Raw genomic sequence first — 12,791 nt, forward strand, 5'->3', positions numbered from 1 at the left:
GGGGCGACAGGGGTCGGGCCGAGGAGCACTGGAACTTCTCAGAAAATTAGGTGCCCGCCCACGCGGCCTTGGCGCTCATGGGCTCAGCACTTTGGCTCTGGCGCCGCGCGGCCCCGTGCGCTGTGTGCGCATCCCGAGCCGACGGGGCTCTGGACACCCACCCAAGACCCTTAGGGGGGCTTTCAGGCAAACCCGTTTCCTTGAATGCCTGCGCGACGGCTGAAGGGTGGACACGAGCCCGTTTGTACGGGAAAAACTGAGCCCGACGGGGTAAATAGGACCATGAGAAAATCAGTTGTTGAAGGAGTTCCCTCTTGGGTACTTGTTGACCCTCGTCCATCCATCCAGGTGGGGTGGGGACCATGGGGCCCACTTGGCGCCGCGCTCCTGCCCTCGCCCCACGCCTGTCCTCCGCCTGACCCCGCCCCGCGAGGGACGTGAGTAAGGTGTCGCGCCGGCCAGCAGGGCGGCTACGGGGCTCGGCTTCCCACGGCGCGTCAGGGCATCCTTTCTGCAGCTGCCGGCCCCGGAGTCCCCGGGCAAGTCCCTTCTCCCAATTGCTGCAGCGCTTCCAGGGCTGGCCGCTTGGGGGCGATATGCGAATTCTGATCAAGGGGACGCGAGCTGACGGCTTCTTTCTAGTCAGGAATGTTAAGGAAACTTACTCTTATCCACTTCCCTCAAGCCAACATTGAAATTGTGTCTTGAAAAACAGTTTTTGTGCCCACTCGTGCTTCTTAACGTGACTCCTTTGGAGGTTGGAGGATTTGCAGCACCATCTGGCTCCAGGGTCTCAAACTATTTACAGAACAGACCCGTAGAGTAATAAGTTACCCTCTGCTTATCATTTTATTTCCTTTTTTTTTTTTTCTTTTTCTCCCTAAACGTTCTTTTCATTTTTCGGCTCCCGAAACCGAGGTGCGGGTTACATTTCTGTGGGTGCACCAGTTGCCGTGAGCGCTGCTACTTAATATGTCTGTCATTGGAAGTCTGGTGTCCAAGCCACCGTCCCAAGCCAGCATGACTCCAGCTGCCTGGAATTCCATTCATCACCTCGGGCTGGGGCGCCAGCAGCTACACTTCCCCTGCTGTGATCCCGCACCATCAGACTGGCCCTGGGACCCAGGGAGCAGGTAGTAGCTTCACCAAATAAGGATCTCAGCCACCGGCCAGGGAAAGTCCTGGGGTTCACTTCCCTCCTTAGCATTTACGTGTGGCCGGACTCCTGACTGCTGGAAACACCCGCAAGTTTACATTCATCCAGCAGCAATTTCACTTTTCTTGTGTGACAAGGGGCATGTGGGTGACGGAGTGTGTTCTAGTTACTCAGTACTCAGCTAGCACCTCTAGAAGATAAGTGTGTTCCGGAGACAGTTGTTTGTTTGTTGCTTAAGTAATAACTGAACCTGACAGGGTTCACAGGCTGGAAGACAGAAATAAAAGTCTCTTGTTGCATGATTAGTCAAATCAGATTCCTGTCGTGAAAGTCATAGGTAATGATTCATCCAAACAGATCTGAAGATTCCAGAGTCAGCAGCCATACACAGCCCTCCCCTTCCCTCTCCTTCCCTAGTATCCTGTTTGCTCCTTGAAAGGTGACTTTTTTTTTTTCTTCACTTGCTACTAATAATACCCTAATAAACTTAGGGACGGTTTTCAGAGGATGGCCAGATGATGGCTCCCTGCTCCTTTGGCTCATTTGCTAATTTTATACAGATGAGCAGAGGGCTCGAGGGCCACAAGTGGTCCACAAAAGCAGGATACATCTCTCCTTTTATAAAAAGATCATCTCCTTGAGGCTTAGCCGCAAGGACAGAGCAGAAGCTCACTGGAATGCCCCTTCAGGCTAGCCACTTCCGGGACTGAAGGACTGTAGGAATCCCTCTGGAGTTTTCTTGGAACTTGGCTTCTTTCAACAAAACAAGGAGAAGAAATCTATAACCTTTTATATGCCTTACAAATGGGAAGGTGACCTGTACGGTGGCAGGGAAGAGCTTTCATGTCAGAGAAAGCTGACAGAGGTATAGGAGTTACTTGTCTCAAACACAAATGCCTTGCCCAAGCCATGGTACTCCAGTTTTTCTGGTGGAAAGGAAGGATCACAGTGAGAGGGGTGTCTGGGTCGCTGATAGGAACTCACCCACAATCCTGCTGGTCATCGTGTGCTGAAAATATTCCCCAGAAACCTAAAGAATTTTGGGACGCTTTAGGAGAGAAGCAGGATGGGAAAAGGGGAAAGACAACCTATACCTTTAACGCGGGGGACATCGTCCCTCTTGTGTGTGTGTATCCTTGACCAGCAAGTGCTGGGATTTCAGGCCAATAATCTGACATGGATCCAAAGGATGGCCTTCCAGGGAGAGGGTCTGGTTCTCTCTTTGCTATGTTGCCATCCTTGAGGATTAAGTATTTAAAATAAAATTGTAAGGTATATGGCATTTTGCTATATAGGATTTCGTTTTTCCAGATTCCCCCTAATTGCATGAGATTGACCTAAAAACACTGTCAATACATAAGAAGAAAGGACAGTCAGTAATAGCTAGTTTAAAAATTGCATGTGATTAAGGAGAGCAAGATAATTGAGGAAAAAGAATTTTTTTGTTTATCTAGCAAAGAGAAGCAAGGTGGGCTTGTATTTTGTGTAGGAATTTTTTTAAAATGCTGGAAATGTTCAGCATTTTTCTTAGTAATTTCCTAGAAGTGAACAGCAACCAAGTATTGTTGTATTCTACAATGGACCAAAATCACATCATCTCTAAAATGAAGACAGCAGAAATTCATTCCTTCTGAATATTTTTCCTAGATCATGGTTCAAAGTTGTTTTACTTCAGCTGCCTCGATGGTCAGAGCCAGAGGGAAGTTACCAACAGGTTTTTCTTATCCTTCAATCAAATACCAGCTCAAGCTCCCCCCTCCTTCATGAGATGTTCTCCAGCGGCTTTAAGTGGTCTTGTTTCTTCTTTCTGTGATATTTGGAAATATGCATTCTCTCTACCACATTACTCATCACCCTCCCTTCTTTATTATATAGTTTTTCAAAATCACTTTTGTTTTCTTATGTGTAAGGACTAGAATGTAAATATCCAAAGGTTTGGGCTTGGGAAAAGCTCTAATATTTGAATTTCCAAATTCCTTTATACTCAAGTCAATCTATGGCCCAGAAAGACTGAGCGCTCACCAGCTACCTGACTCTCCAGCATTTCCTGCAGTTATTCCTGAGCTCCTGGGGTGATGGACCCCTGAACATTGTACCCTTCCCCCACAGAATTGAAGCAAGACCCTTGGAGAATCCATCTCAGTGGGAAAGGGGTAGGACTATTGCTTTAAGGGTAATTATATTCCCCGCCACCATCTCCCCTTCCCAGCTGGTGATTGATTTGGGAATTAGCATGAGACCCAGTTCTGACTAATGAGAGTTTTGCTGAAGGCTTCTGGAACCAGTTCTTCCTCTGAAGAAAGAGCCATGTGAAATCAGGTTTTCTCCATCTCCATTTGGACGTGAACGAGGATGCTGATAAACGCTGTTGGGAGCTTTTGGCTACCGGGGGAGCCAGACGATGTGAGACCAGCGCTAGAGAAGGAAGGGCAGAGACGTGGACAGAACCTGTAAGTCAGAGCACAGTTTTGAGTTGCTTAATCTGCCAACCTTAAAGGCCATGTACCTCCAAGTTTCTCTGGATATGTGCTTATTAGTTAAGCCAGTTTGTTGTTTTTCGTTACTTAGAGCCACAAACGTCATAAGTTATGCAGCTTTTAAATTCCCTCTGCTTGGTCTTTTCACACACATTTTGCTTGAACCTCTTCTGAATTTTTTAGGGTAAGAGAAATAAGCACAGGTCATAGGATAAAAATGTTTTAAAGACTCTTCACGTATATTATTAAGGTGCTTTCCAGAAAAGCTGCAGTGTTCTCTCTCTTCCTGTCCCTTTGCCAGCAGGCCAGTCTAGTCCCAAACATGACTCACGGCTGACTGGAGAGAGACAGAGTGTTACTTCTGATGTTATTGTGTCTTTGCATCCCTTCTTTGGGGAACTGTGAGGTATAGTCCAGTGGGTTCACAAGGAAAGAGTATGCAGAATAAGCTTATGTGGAATGAAGGAGCTGGGAAATTGATCTGCTGGGAAATTGAGGCTATGGGGCAAGAAGACGGACAAAGGAGATGGTGAGGTTTTGACCTGGTTCGAGAGATGGAAGTGGGGCAGATCAGCAAGAAAGGAAAGTGAGGACACAGAGGACAGCCTCTTAATGTGTAATAGTGAGAAACCTCTAATGCCGTCTTTGATAAGAGGCCTGTTAGTGCTCTGGGTGAGTGTTGCAGGGTTACCCAGGGTGGAGATGGAAAGCCCTGTGTTTGAGAGCAGCCTCTCTGACTCCCCTTTCATACTCTTCCCTCTATTCAACTTTTTTCCAGCTTTGTTGAGGTATAATTGACAAAATTGTAAAATATTTAAAGTAGACTACATGATGATACGAGATACATGTACATTGTGAAACGATTCCCCTCGTTGAGTTCATGAACACACCCCTCACCTCACATAGCTACCTTTTTCGTGTGTGTGTGAGAACACTTAAGTTCTACTCTCTTAGCAAATTTTAATTACAACAATAGGGTGCTATCAACTCTAGTCACCATGTTATCCATTAGATCCTCAGACTTTATTCTCTATTCAACTTTTATGCATTATCATCTTGATGCTCTTTTGGGGTATCAGTAAGTATGGGCTGGTCTGGGTTTCATTGTGGAAACTTTTTCTTTTCAGTGTTTGTCACCCTGCAAGAAGACCATGCATCCGAAGGCAGACTTGCAAATAAGGGGCGGGGGGTGGGCTGGGAAAACATAATCATCTCTGGGACTTGATTTAATGAGGCCAAATCATGCCTCCTGCCTCCCAGTTTCTTCACTTTCCATCAGGGCTTGAAATTCCTCCGGAACTAAAACCATGGAATTTTTCCAGCTAGCGACAGCCATCTGGTCCAACCACCCAGTTAGCAGATGAAGAGGCTGGTTCAAAGAGGTGAAGTGACTTTGAGCGTGTTGGTGCGGTAGTCCAGGGAACAACTCAGGTGCCCATACCTCCAGCTCAAAGCCTTGCTCTGTATGTGGTTCCGCTCTTCGAGACTCATTTCATATGGTTTCAAAAATGTTTCAGTATTAAAATCAGCAGAAATGCTTTCCAGTTTGCCAGTTAACAACAAGGTACATGCCCAAGATAGGGAGGCAGAGAGAGGTAGGAGAATCAGGAGGGCTAGGGAAGAGGGAGGAAGGAAAGAGCAGATGAGATCGAACACAGCTTGTTAACCAAAGGCCCACCTGCACTACGCATTCCCTCCTCTCCCCCTCAAGCAGAGTCCCAACCCTCCTGGACTTCTCTTTCGAGTTTACTGAGCTGTTTATTGCTGCTCCCGGGAGGGTGCTACCCTCTGGCTAGAGGTCGGGATTGTCAGTTGCTTTAGAAACGCGCCATCACTTCAGATTTATCCGGCCTAGGACACGATGGAGAATCGCTTTGATTCTTAAGCAAGTTTTATAGAACTTGAAGCAATCTGGCCTTATGGCGTTTCTAGGAATTGTGAAATAATCCTTTGGCCCAGTACCAACCAAATCTTTTGTAGAGTGAGATGTTTAGTTGTTCTGCCCACAAGTGAAAGACCCAGGGAGCACCTGGGTTATGTATAGGAGCCATAGAGGTAGATAAAGATGAAAAAAAAGTACAGATAAATTAGCTTGCAGAAGAGTAGAATGCACTTTAATTCTGTACCTTTTTTGGTACTGAAATTGGAAAGGTGTTGATCTTGCTATTTTCACAAAGGATGTGGAGCAATACCAATATCTTTGGAAATAATGAAGGATTTCCTAAAAGTGAGGTTGATAACACACTGGAATGTTCCTGAGATAGGTTGTGAAATGTTTTCTGCATGCCTTTACCAAGAGTATGGATTTGGTAGTTAATCTGGACTTGAGTGACCTGCAGAGGTCCTGTCACTAAGGAAGTCTATGAGTCTGCAAGGCTGTGAAACAATAGAGTTTCCAGGACTTCTATGAGGGAGTTGGCTTCTGATGCTAATGAAACACATTCCTCCTAAAGAATTGAACTTTTCTGAGATTCCACGTGCTACTTTACACCACCCACTTATAAATTATAATTTTTCAAATTTTCTGAACAGTCTTCCCATGTGCAGTCCAGATTAAGTGGTATTTCCAAGTTTTCTGTTATTTTTTTTCTTTTTCCTGGAAGAAAATTACAAGTGTCAGGTAAGACGGGCACACATAAATAAAACCCCAACTGTTATGCGAAGAATTTTGAAGATTGAATATGACGTGGAGATTGGTGTCCAATTTCAGTCTGGGTGAAAGACTCACATGCTACTGGGAAATATGGCGAGCAACCAAATGGCTGGGTTACCAGGAATTTGTTTCAAGTGATATCGATCTCTTGGGAGGTTGTTTTTTCCCCTTATCCCTTTTTTAATAGTGAGATCATGACAACTTGCATTTTGCAGAACTGAGCCAAGGGAATTGTCACTCTTTCTAATTTAAGAGGATGAGAAAAATCTTTTAATTTTATTATGACACCAAAGGTAAACACTGCTGCTTCTCAGGGAAGAGGTGTACAGGGAGGAAACCTTTTCTTTCTCTTTCTCTCCTGCCTCCCTTCTTCTTTATCTGTTTTCTTCCCCTTCCATTTTCCTCTTTTGTTTTATCTCCTCCTCCTTTTCCCCTCCTCTTCCTCTTCCTCCACTTCCTTCTTCTTTCTTCCTTCCCCTTCTCCTTCAGGCTTTAGTGAGAATGAACTGCAGTAACGCATGGAAAGAACTTAGCTCATCGTTATTCAATGACCTGGAGTCTTCTTGCTTGAGTTCCAAATCTTAACTTATTTCAGAACTCTAACCACTCCCTCTGCCCCTCGTTGTCCCAAGACTTGAAGGCAGAGGGCACCTGTGTGACTTCACCCTTCCTGATTCCCTTGTCGGTCTGTCTGTCCTTCCCTAAGATGTGGTGCTGGGTGTCTTGAGCCTCATGGCCTAGTTGAGCCTGGTAGGTTGGGTGGATTCCATGGGGGGCAGGGCATGGGAGGGGGGCAGAGATGTTTTTAACAGCAAGTTAATGGAGCTTAAGTTCAGGGTTCCTCATGTGCCTGGGCTCCTTCCAAGGCCATAGAGGGGCCCTAGTGACGTGTTCATGTGGTCATGTTCTTGGTGATATGTATTTATAAAAATAAGATAGTTTAACTGCAACTGGTTAAGTCCACTGACTTTTCCATTCTACCTTGCTTCATTCACACTCCCCCTCATGTTGGAGAGTTAGACGTCAGGCATTTTTTTTAGATCTAAGGGGACATAGAGCAAAGATCTGTTTATATGGTTTGCAGTCCCTTCTACATATAGTGAAGTAATGACTAGCTGTGCTTGCCTTGGGATGGCTTCCATGAGTATTCCTATTCCCCACCTGGTGTCTAACAGGAGGGTATAGGGTTAGAGGTAGTATCATGACATACGTGCCCTGTAGTGTCTGATGCTGGATGCATGCATGCATGGAGGAGAAAGAAAGTTTGAAATATATGGAGCCAGAAGGTTGTCTGTGGAAAAGTATTATAGGAATGTGTGATACAAACTTTTTTGGATTTTCTTATGTTTGTGCCATTTGTTACTCTAAGTATATTCTAGTTTGTTGTGACTTTTCTTGTTTTAAATAAGCATTCATTTTTACCTAATTTTGAATTTGTAATTTTATATTATTTTAATTAAATAAAACCCTTTAAACTGTATACTTTTCAGACCCACCTAACTTGAGTCCTCCCTGGTGGAGGGGCATAAGAAGGAGACTGGACGGGGAGAAAACATGGGGAACACCACCCCGGAAAGTACCTGGCCAGTGTATGAAAGATGCTCAGGGCTGGGTGCACAGGTGCCCGTGTTTTGGTGCCTGTGCCCATGTGTAGGTGTGGTAGGCACTGATCAGTGCGTGATATCAGGACCACTGTAGACACTGACGCTTCTCCACATAGCGGAGAATAAAATTATGCCAGTGGGGAAAAGTAAAGCATAATTTAGCTGTGCTAATTCTTATAGTAATCTATATGAATCGCTTACCACTGATACCTAATTACTGTAGAGCAGAATAATAATTACGTACACCAATTCACATTTTGGTGTAACTTGTTTATTTGATCGTAACCTCACATATTCTCTACAGGCAATAATCTTGCAAAGTTTGAAGACTGAGCTCCAACAGCTAAAGCTTTCACTGCGCCAAGATTTCAGTAGCTCAAATCGTGGTGCCTTCAGTGTGTCTGTGTGTCAACATCCTGTTCTGAAATGTTCCCCACTACTAAAAATAAGTAGACGCTATATCTTTAGTGGTTAGAGTTGCCTTTAGGCCAATTACCTCCCTTTTAGCAATTTGGAAGATGGGTCAGGTTACTTACACCCTGTGGGATAGGTCATTGTTTATCTTCTACCATGTGCCAGGTTTTTTTTTTTTTTCTGTTTATAAATGTAAACTGCCCTTAGTGTCGTCTTTATTATTTAAATGACCACAATGAGTACTTTCTTTTTATGTTTTCCCTTAAATGCACGCTCTGCAAATTTCATAATCTATGTATTGAATATTATGTGTCATTTATTAAGTGCCTACTGTGTGCCAAAGACCCTCCATGTAGCCACCAGGCCTGTGAGGGAGGGGAACCCACAGACCCACAGCACTGACATTGAGCGATGGGCTGTGAGGGGTCATCATGGATGCATGGGAGTGAGAAGGGGCCTAGCCTGACCTGGTTGTGTGCGTGGGGTTGAGGTTGGAGAGGTCACAGAAGGTTTTCTTGAAGAGGTGGTGTCTGAGCTGAGTCCTGGAAGACTGTTCACAAAGGCTTGAAACTTTGGATACAGAAGAAAGACCAATTAACGTGTTCATATTCGCAGCCACCATTTTTGCTTCCACTAAGCTCCTTTAGAATCTGGGCAGGAGGCTCTGACCAAGGGCCCCGGAGAGGAACATCTGTGTTTTTGATTCTCCCCAGTGTATTTTGGAAGAACACTTCCTTCAACTCCTTCTTGGCTTCTCTTGCCTTCTGTGTTAGATAATACCGCAGAGCCAGGAAAGCAATTAACCAAAGCCAGTAATTAACTTTCTCCTTGCATGGGCGTAATGCACTGAGGTTCTTGGCTGATGACATTTACTGGGGATTGTTCTGCTTGATATCTTCTTTGCTGGCAGTTTTGCCAGCAACATAGATGCCGCATTTCCTGAGCTTTAATTAGTCCAAAATCTCAGCTGCTCAAATCATGGTGCCTTCAATTTGTATGTATGTCAACATCCTGCTCTTAAATGCTCCAGGCTCCTTCCTGTATATTCCTCTTAGCACAGAGCCTTGAACCTCATAGATACACAGTCAACTTTTGAGAATGAAAGAGGATGAATGAATGAATGCATATCCAGGATAAGCTTTATTATCAACAGGAGTGAGTCTCAAAAAATTAACAAAACTCTACAAAGACTGATTAGGAAAAATATGAGGAGGCACAAATTACGAATGTCAATTCAAAATATTTCCTCATTTTCCTTGAACTTTCCTCTTTGACTCATGGTTCATTTAGTAATGTGTACACCAAAAAAAAAAAAAAAAAGGTGAATTTTTCTGTAAATAAAAAAAAAAAAGAAACGCTATAGGAATTTTCATGTTGCCTAGAAGACCTTTCCCAGCCAGAAATTAGATAATAAGCTCTATTTTCTTTCATTTTTAAAATACCTTCATTTAAATAAATATATTAATTTAAAATACCTTTAAAAAAACAAACCAAAAAACCAGGAGTAAGTCTCAGAGCATGGGGTAATGTGGGAAATAGTTAAATTATTTCCTTCTTTTTCTGGATCTGCTTAATTATGCTAACACATCCCCCCTCCACCCCACAAAAACAATACACACTCACAAAAACACTATAAATTCCAAAAAGAGGAGACTCAGGAAATAGTTTTCAGTCTATTTTTAAGCTCACAGGGATTTAAAGACTAATTTTTTGTGAAAATGCATCTAATTCAGAAAACATGCTTTGTTGTGGTCCAAGAAAAACGTATTTTCTTTGAATGGTTTAGGTTTAGAAAACACACACAAAACTCAGAAAAATACCCCCTCCAACCACAGTTATGGCTGAATGGGCAAATACAGAGGAGTGAAGGACCCCAGATGACATCCATAAAAGATAGCAGCGCTTCCCTTGACTAGCCTGGCCTGATTAAGGAAGACACGCGGGCCAGGTTCAGGCACCAGGATCTTGTTCCCCTCTTGGCCCCCCAGCCAGGGAAGTTTCCGTGGCAACCTAATCGGATGCTGACCTAAAGCCTCACTGAGTTGTTGTCTGGTACAGAGACAGAACAGAGCAAGGCATACCCATGACCCTGTAATGAATCACTGCTGAGGCTGGGGGTCCCTGCCAAGGTGAAGGGGTGCACAGGTAACACACCTTGGCTCTGGTGTGTCTCTAGTAAAGACCCAGCTGTGTTTCCTTTTCTCCGTGTCTCCCTCCATCACCTTGGATTATGGGTCTAAACTGAAATGGAAAATTGTTCTCTCCTAAGTTACAGCCCCAGCAACTAGGAACACCTACTGTATTCATCTTCCAGGCTCACACAGATAGGTTTAGAGATTAGATCTAAATAAAAAAGAATCCTTAGGCTGAGAATTATGGAATGAGTTACAAGGGTTACTTTAAAACATCCTTTTGGCAGTAGGGATGAAAGCAGGTGTGGCCCTGAGTAATCTTTTCTCTCTGGGGCTCTGTTTCTTTATCCGAATTAGATAATTGCTACAGTTCCTTCTAGTTCTGACATGATATCATTCTCTAATTCTTCCCCTTCCTGCTTTAGGTCTAATATGCCCAAATGTAGACAGATCAGCTGATCAACCTGTGATTTAGTTGTGTGGGGGGAGATAGCTATACTACATATGGTTTCTAAAAATACTATGTGCTATATACACTATGCTATATAAGATTTCTGGAAATCCAAGGTTTGGTAACACAGTTATCAGTCAGATGACTTGACTGCAAGGAAACAGACTCTGGCTAGTTTAAGCAGAAAGGGATTTATTACAAGAATGATCTGTAAGGTAACTCACAGAATCCCTGGGAGGGATTTGAAATAATGAAATATGGCCAAACCCTACCCAAGGTTGCTCTGGTAAGGACACTGCTCAGTTTATGGATAGCTGGAGCCTCCTAAATATTGCCAAATAGCTACCCCTTGAGTGTAGATTCTCTACTGAGGTGATCGACTGCTCCTGAAGTTGAAGCTGGCGTACACATATCACACCATGCATGCTGTGATATGGAGAGGAAAACAGATACTGCCAAAAAAAGAGCCCGATTATGACTCCCCACCTCCCAGTGTAAAAGACAAAAACTCACTTCACCAGCCGCCCTTGCTACTAGTAGGCTGTCGATTGGGTTCCCTTGCACCTGACTAACTATGAAGTTAGCGATACAAAGAAACAGGTAAAACTTTATTAATAAGCATAATAGAAATCAGAGATGGGTTTTTAATATGAAAATAATGACATGAATTAGCAAGATAAATATAGGATACTATTAGGATATTATTAAGGACTGAATTGTGTTCCCCCCAAATTCATATGTTGAACTCTAACCCTAGAAACTCAGAATGTGGCTGTATTTCGAGATAGGGCCTTAAAGAGATAATTAAGTTAAAATGAGGCCGCGAGGATGAGCCCTAATCCAATATCACTGGTGTCCTTATAAGAAGAGAAAATTTAGAAGCACAGCAAGAGACCAAGGATGTGCATGCACAGAGAGACCATGTGAGGAGGATGCAGTGAGAAGGTGGCCGTCTGCATGCCGAGGAGAGAGGCCTCAGGAGAAACCAACCCTGCTGACACCTTGACCTTGGACTTCCAGTCTCCAGAACTGGGAGAAATAAATTTCTGTTGCTTAAGCTTCCCAGTTGGTGCTAACTTTTCAGTGGTAGTCCTAGCTTGGATTACCCAAATTTTCTGAAATGAGTAAGATTTGAAAGTAAACTATGGCCTCTTAGGGATTACTTGCATTTATAATTAAAATACTAGCTATGCTGTATAGGATTATGAACCTAAACCTGGAAATCAACCACCAGTAAATCACAGTAACATTTAATTTAGACTCTCAAAGGGGAAGGGAAGAAGTAAGTGAAAGCCCTAATAATTTATAAATTAAAAAATTTTGACCTTTGCGTGGATTCTAACCTTATTGGAAGGTGAGCATTATTGGATTAGAGAGTCTATGTGAAAATCATCTAGTTAGTTAGTACAACTAACTTGAGTCACTTCTGTCCCCTCCCAAAACCCAAGATACATTAAAAAAAACCTATCATCGACAGTGAAAATCTATTCATGTATACTTGCGGGTATGTGTATGCGTGTGTGTGCTTTAGACTGACATGTCAGTTTGTTGGTGCTGTCCACCCATACTTCCAAGTTGTTTTCCTTTTAGGCAAATGTAGGATAGAATTTCTTTGTCCTTTTGAAGGCAGGCATGGTTGTATGACTTGATTTGGTCAGTAAAATGTGATTGGAAATGACGTGTGTCCCTTCCAGACAGAGGCTGTGAGAGTCAGTGCATAATTTTCCACCTTTCCTTCCCCTAGCCTGAGCAACAATAACAGACAACATTTGATTGTGTAACCACTAGCGGAATGGGCCCTTGATTCTGGATGACGTGGAACTGAGTCTCCCATGACCCACAATAAACTTGTAGTGTAAGTGAGAAATAAGCCTTCATTGTTCCAAGCTTTTAAGATTTTATGG

The sequence above is a fragment of the Monodon monoceros genome, unplaced genomic scaffold, assembly GCF_005190385.1.
Source record: "Monodon monoceros isolate NGI ecotype Baffin Bay Population unplaced genomic scaffold, NGI_Narwhal_1 Super_Scaffold_21, whole genome shotgun sequence".
Classification (NCBI taxonomy): domain Eukaryota; kingdom Metazoa; phylum Chordata; class Mammalia; order Artiodactyla; family Monodontidae; genus Monodon; species Monodon monoceros.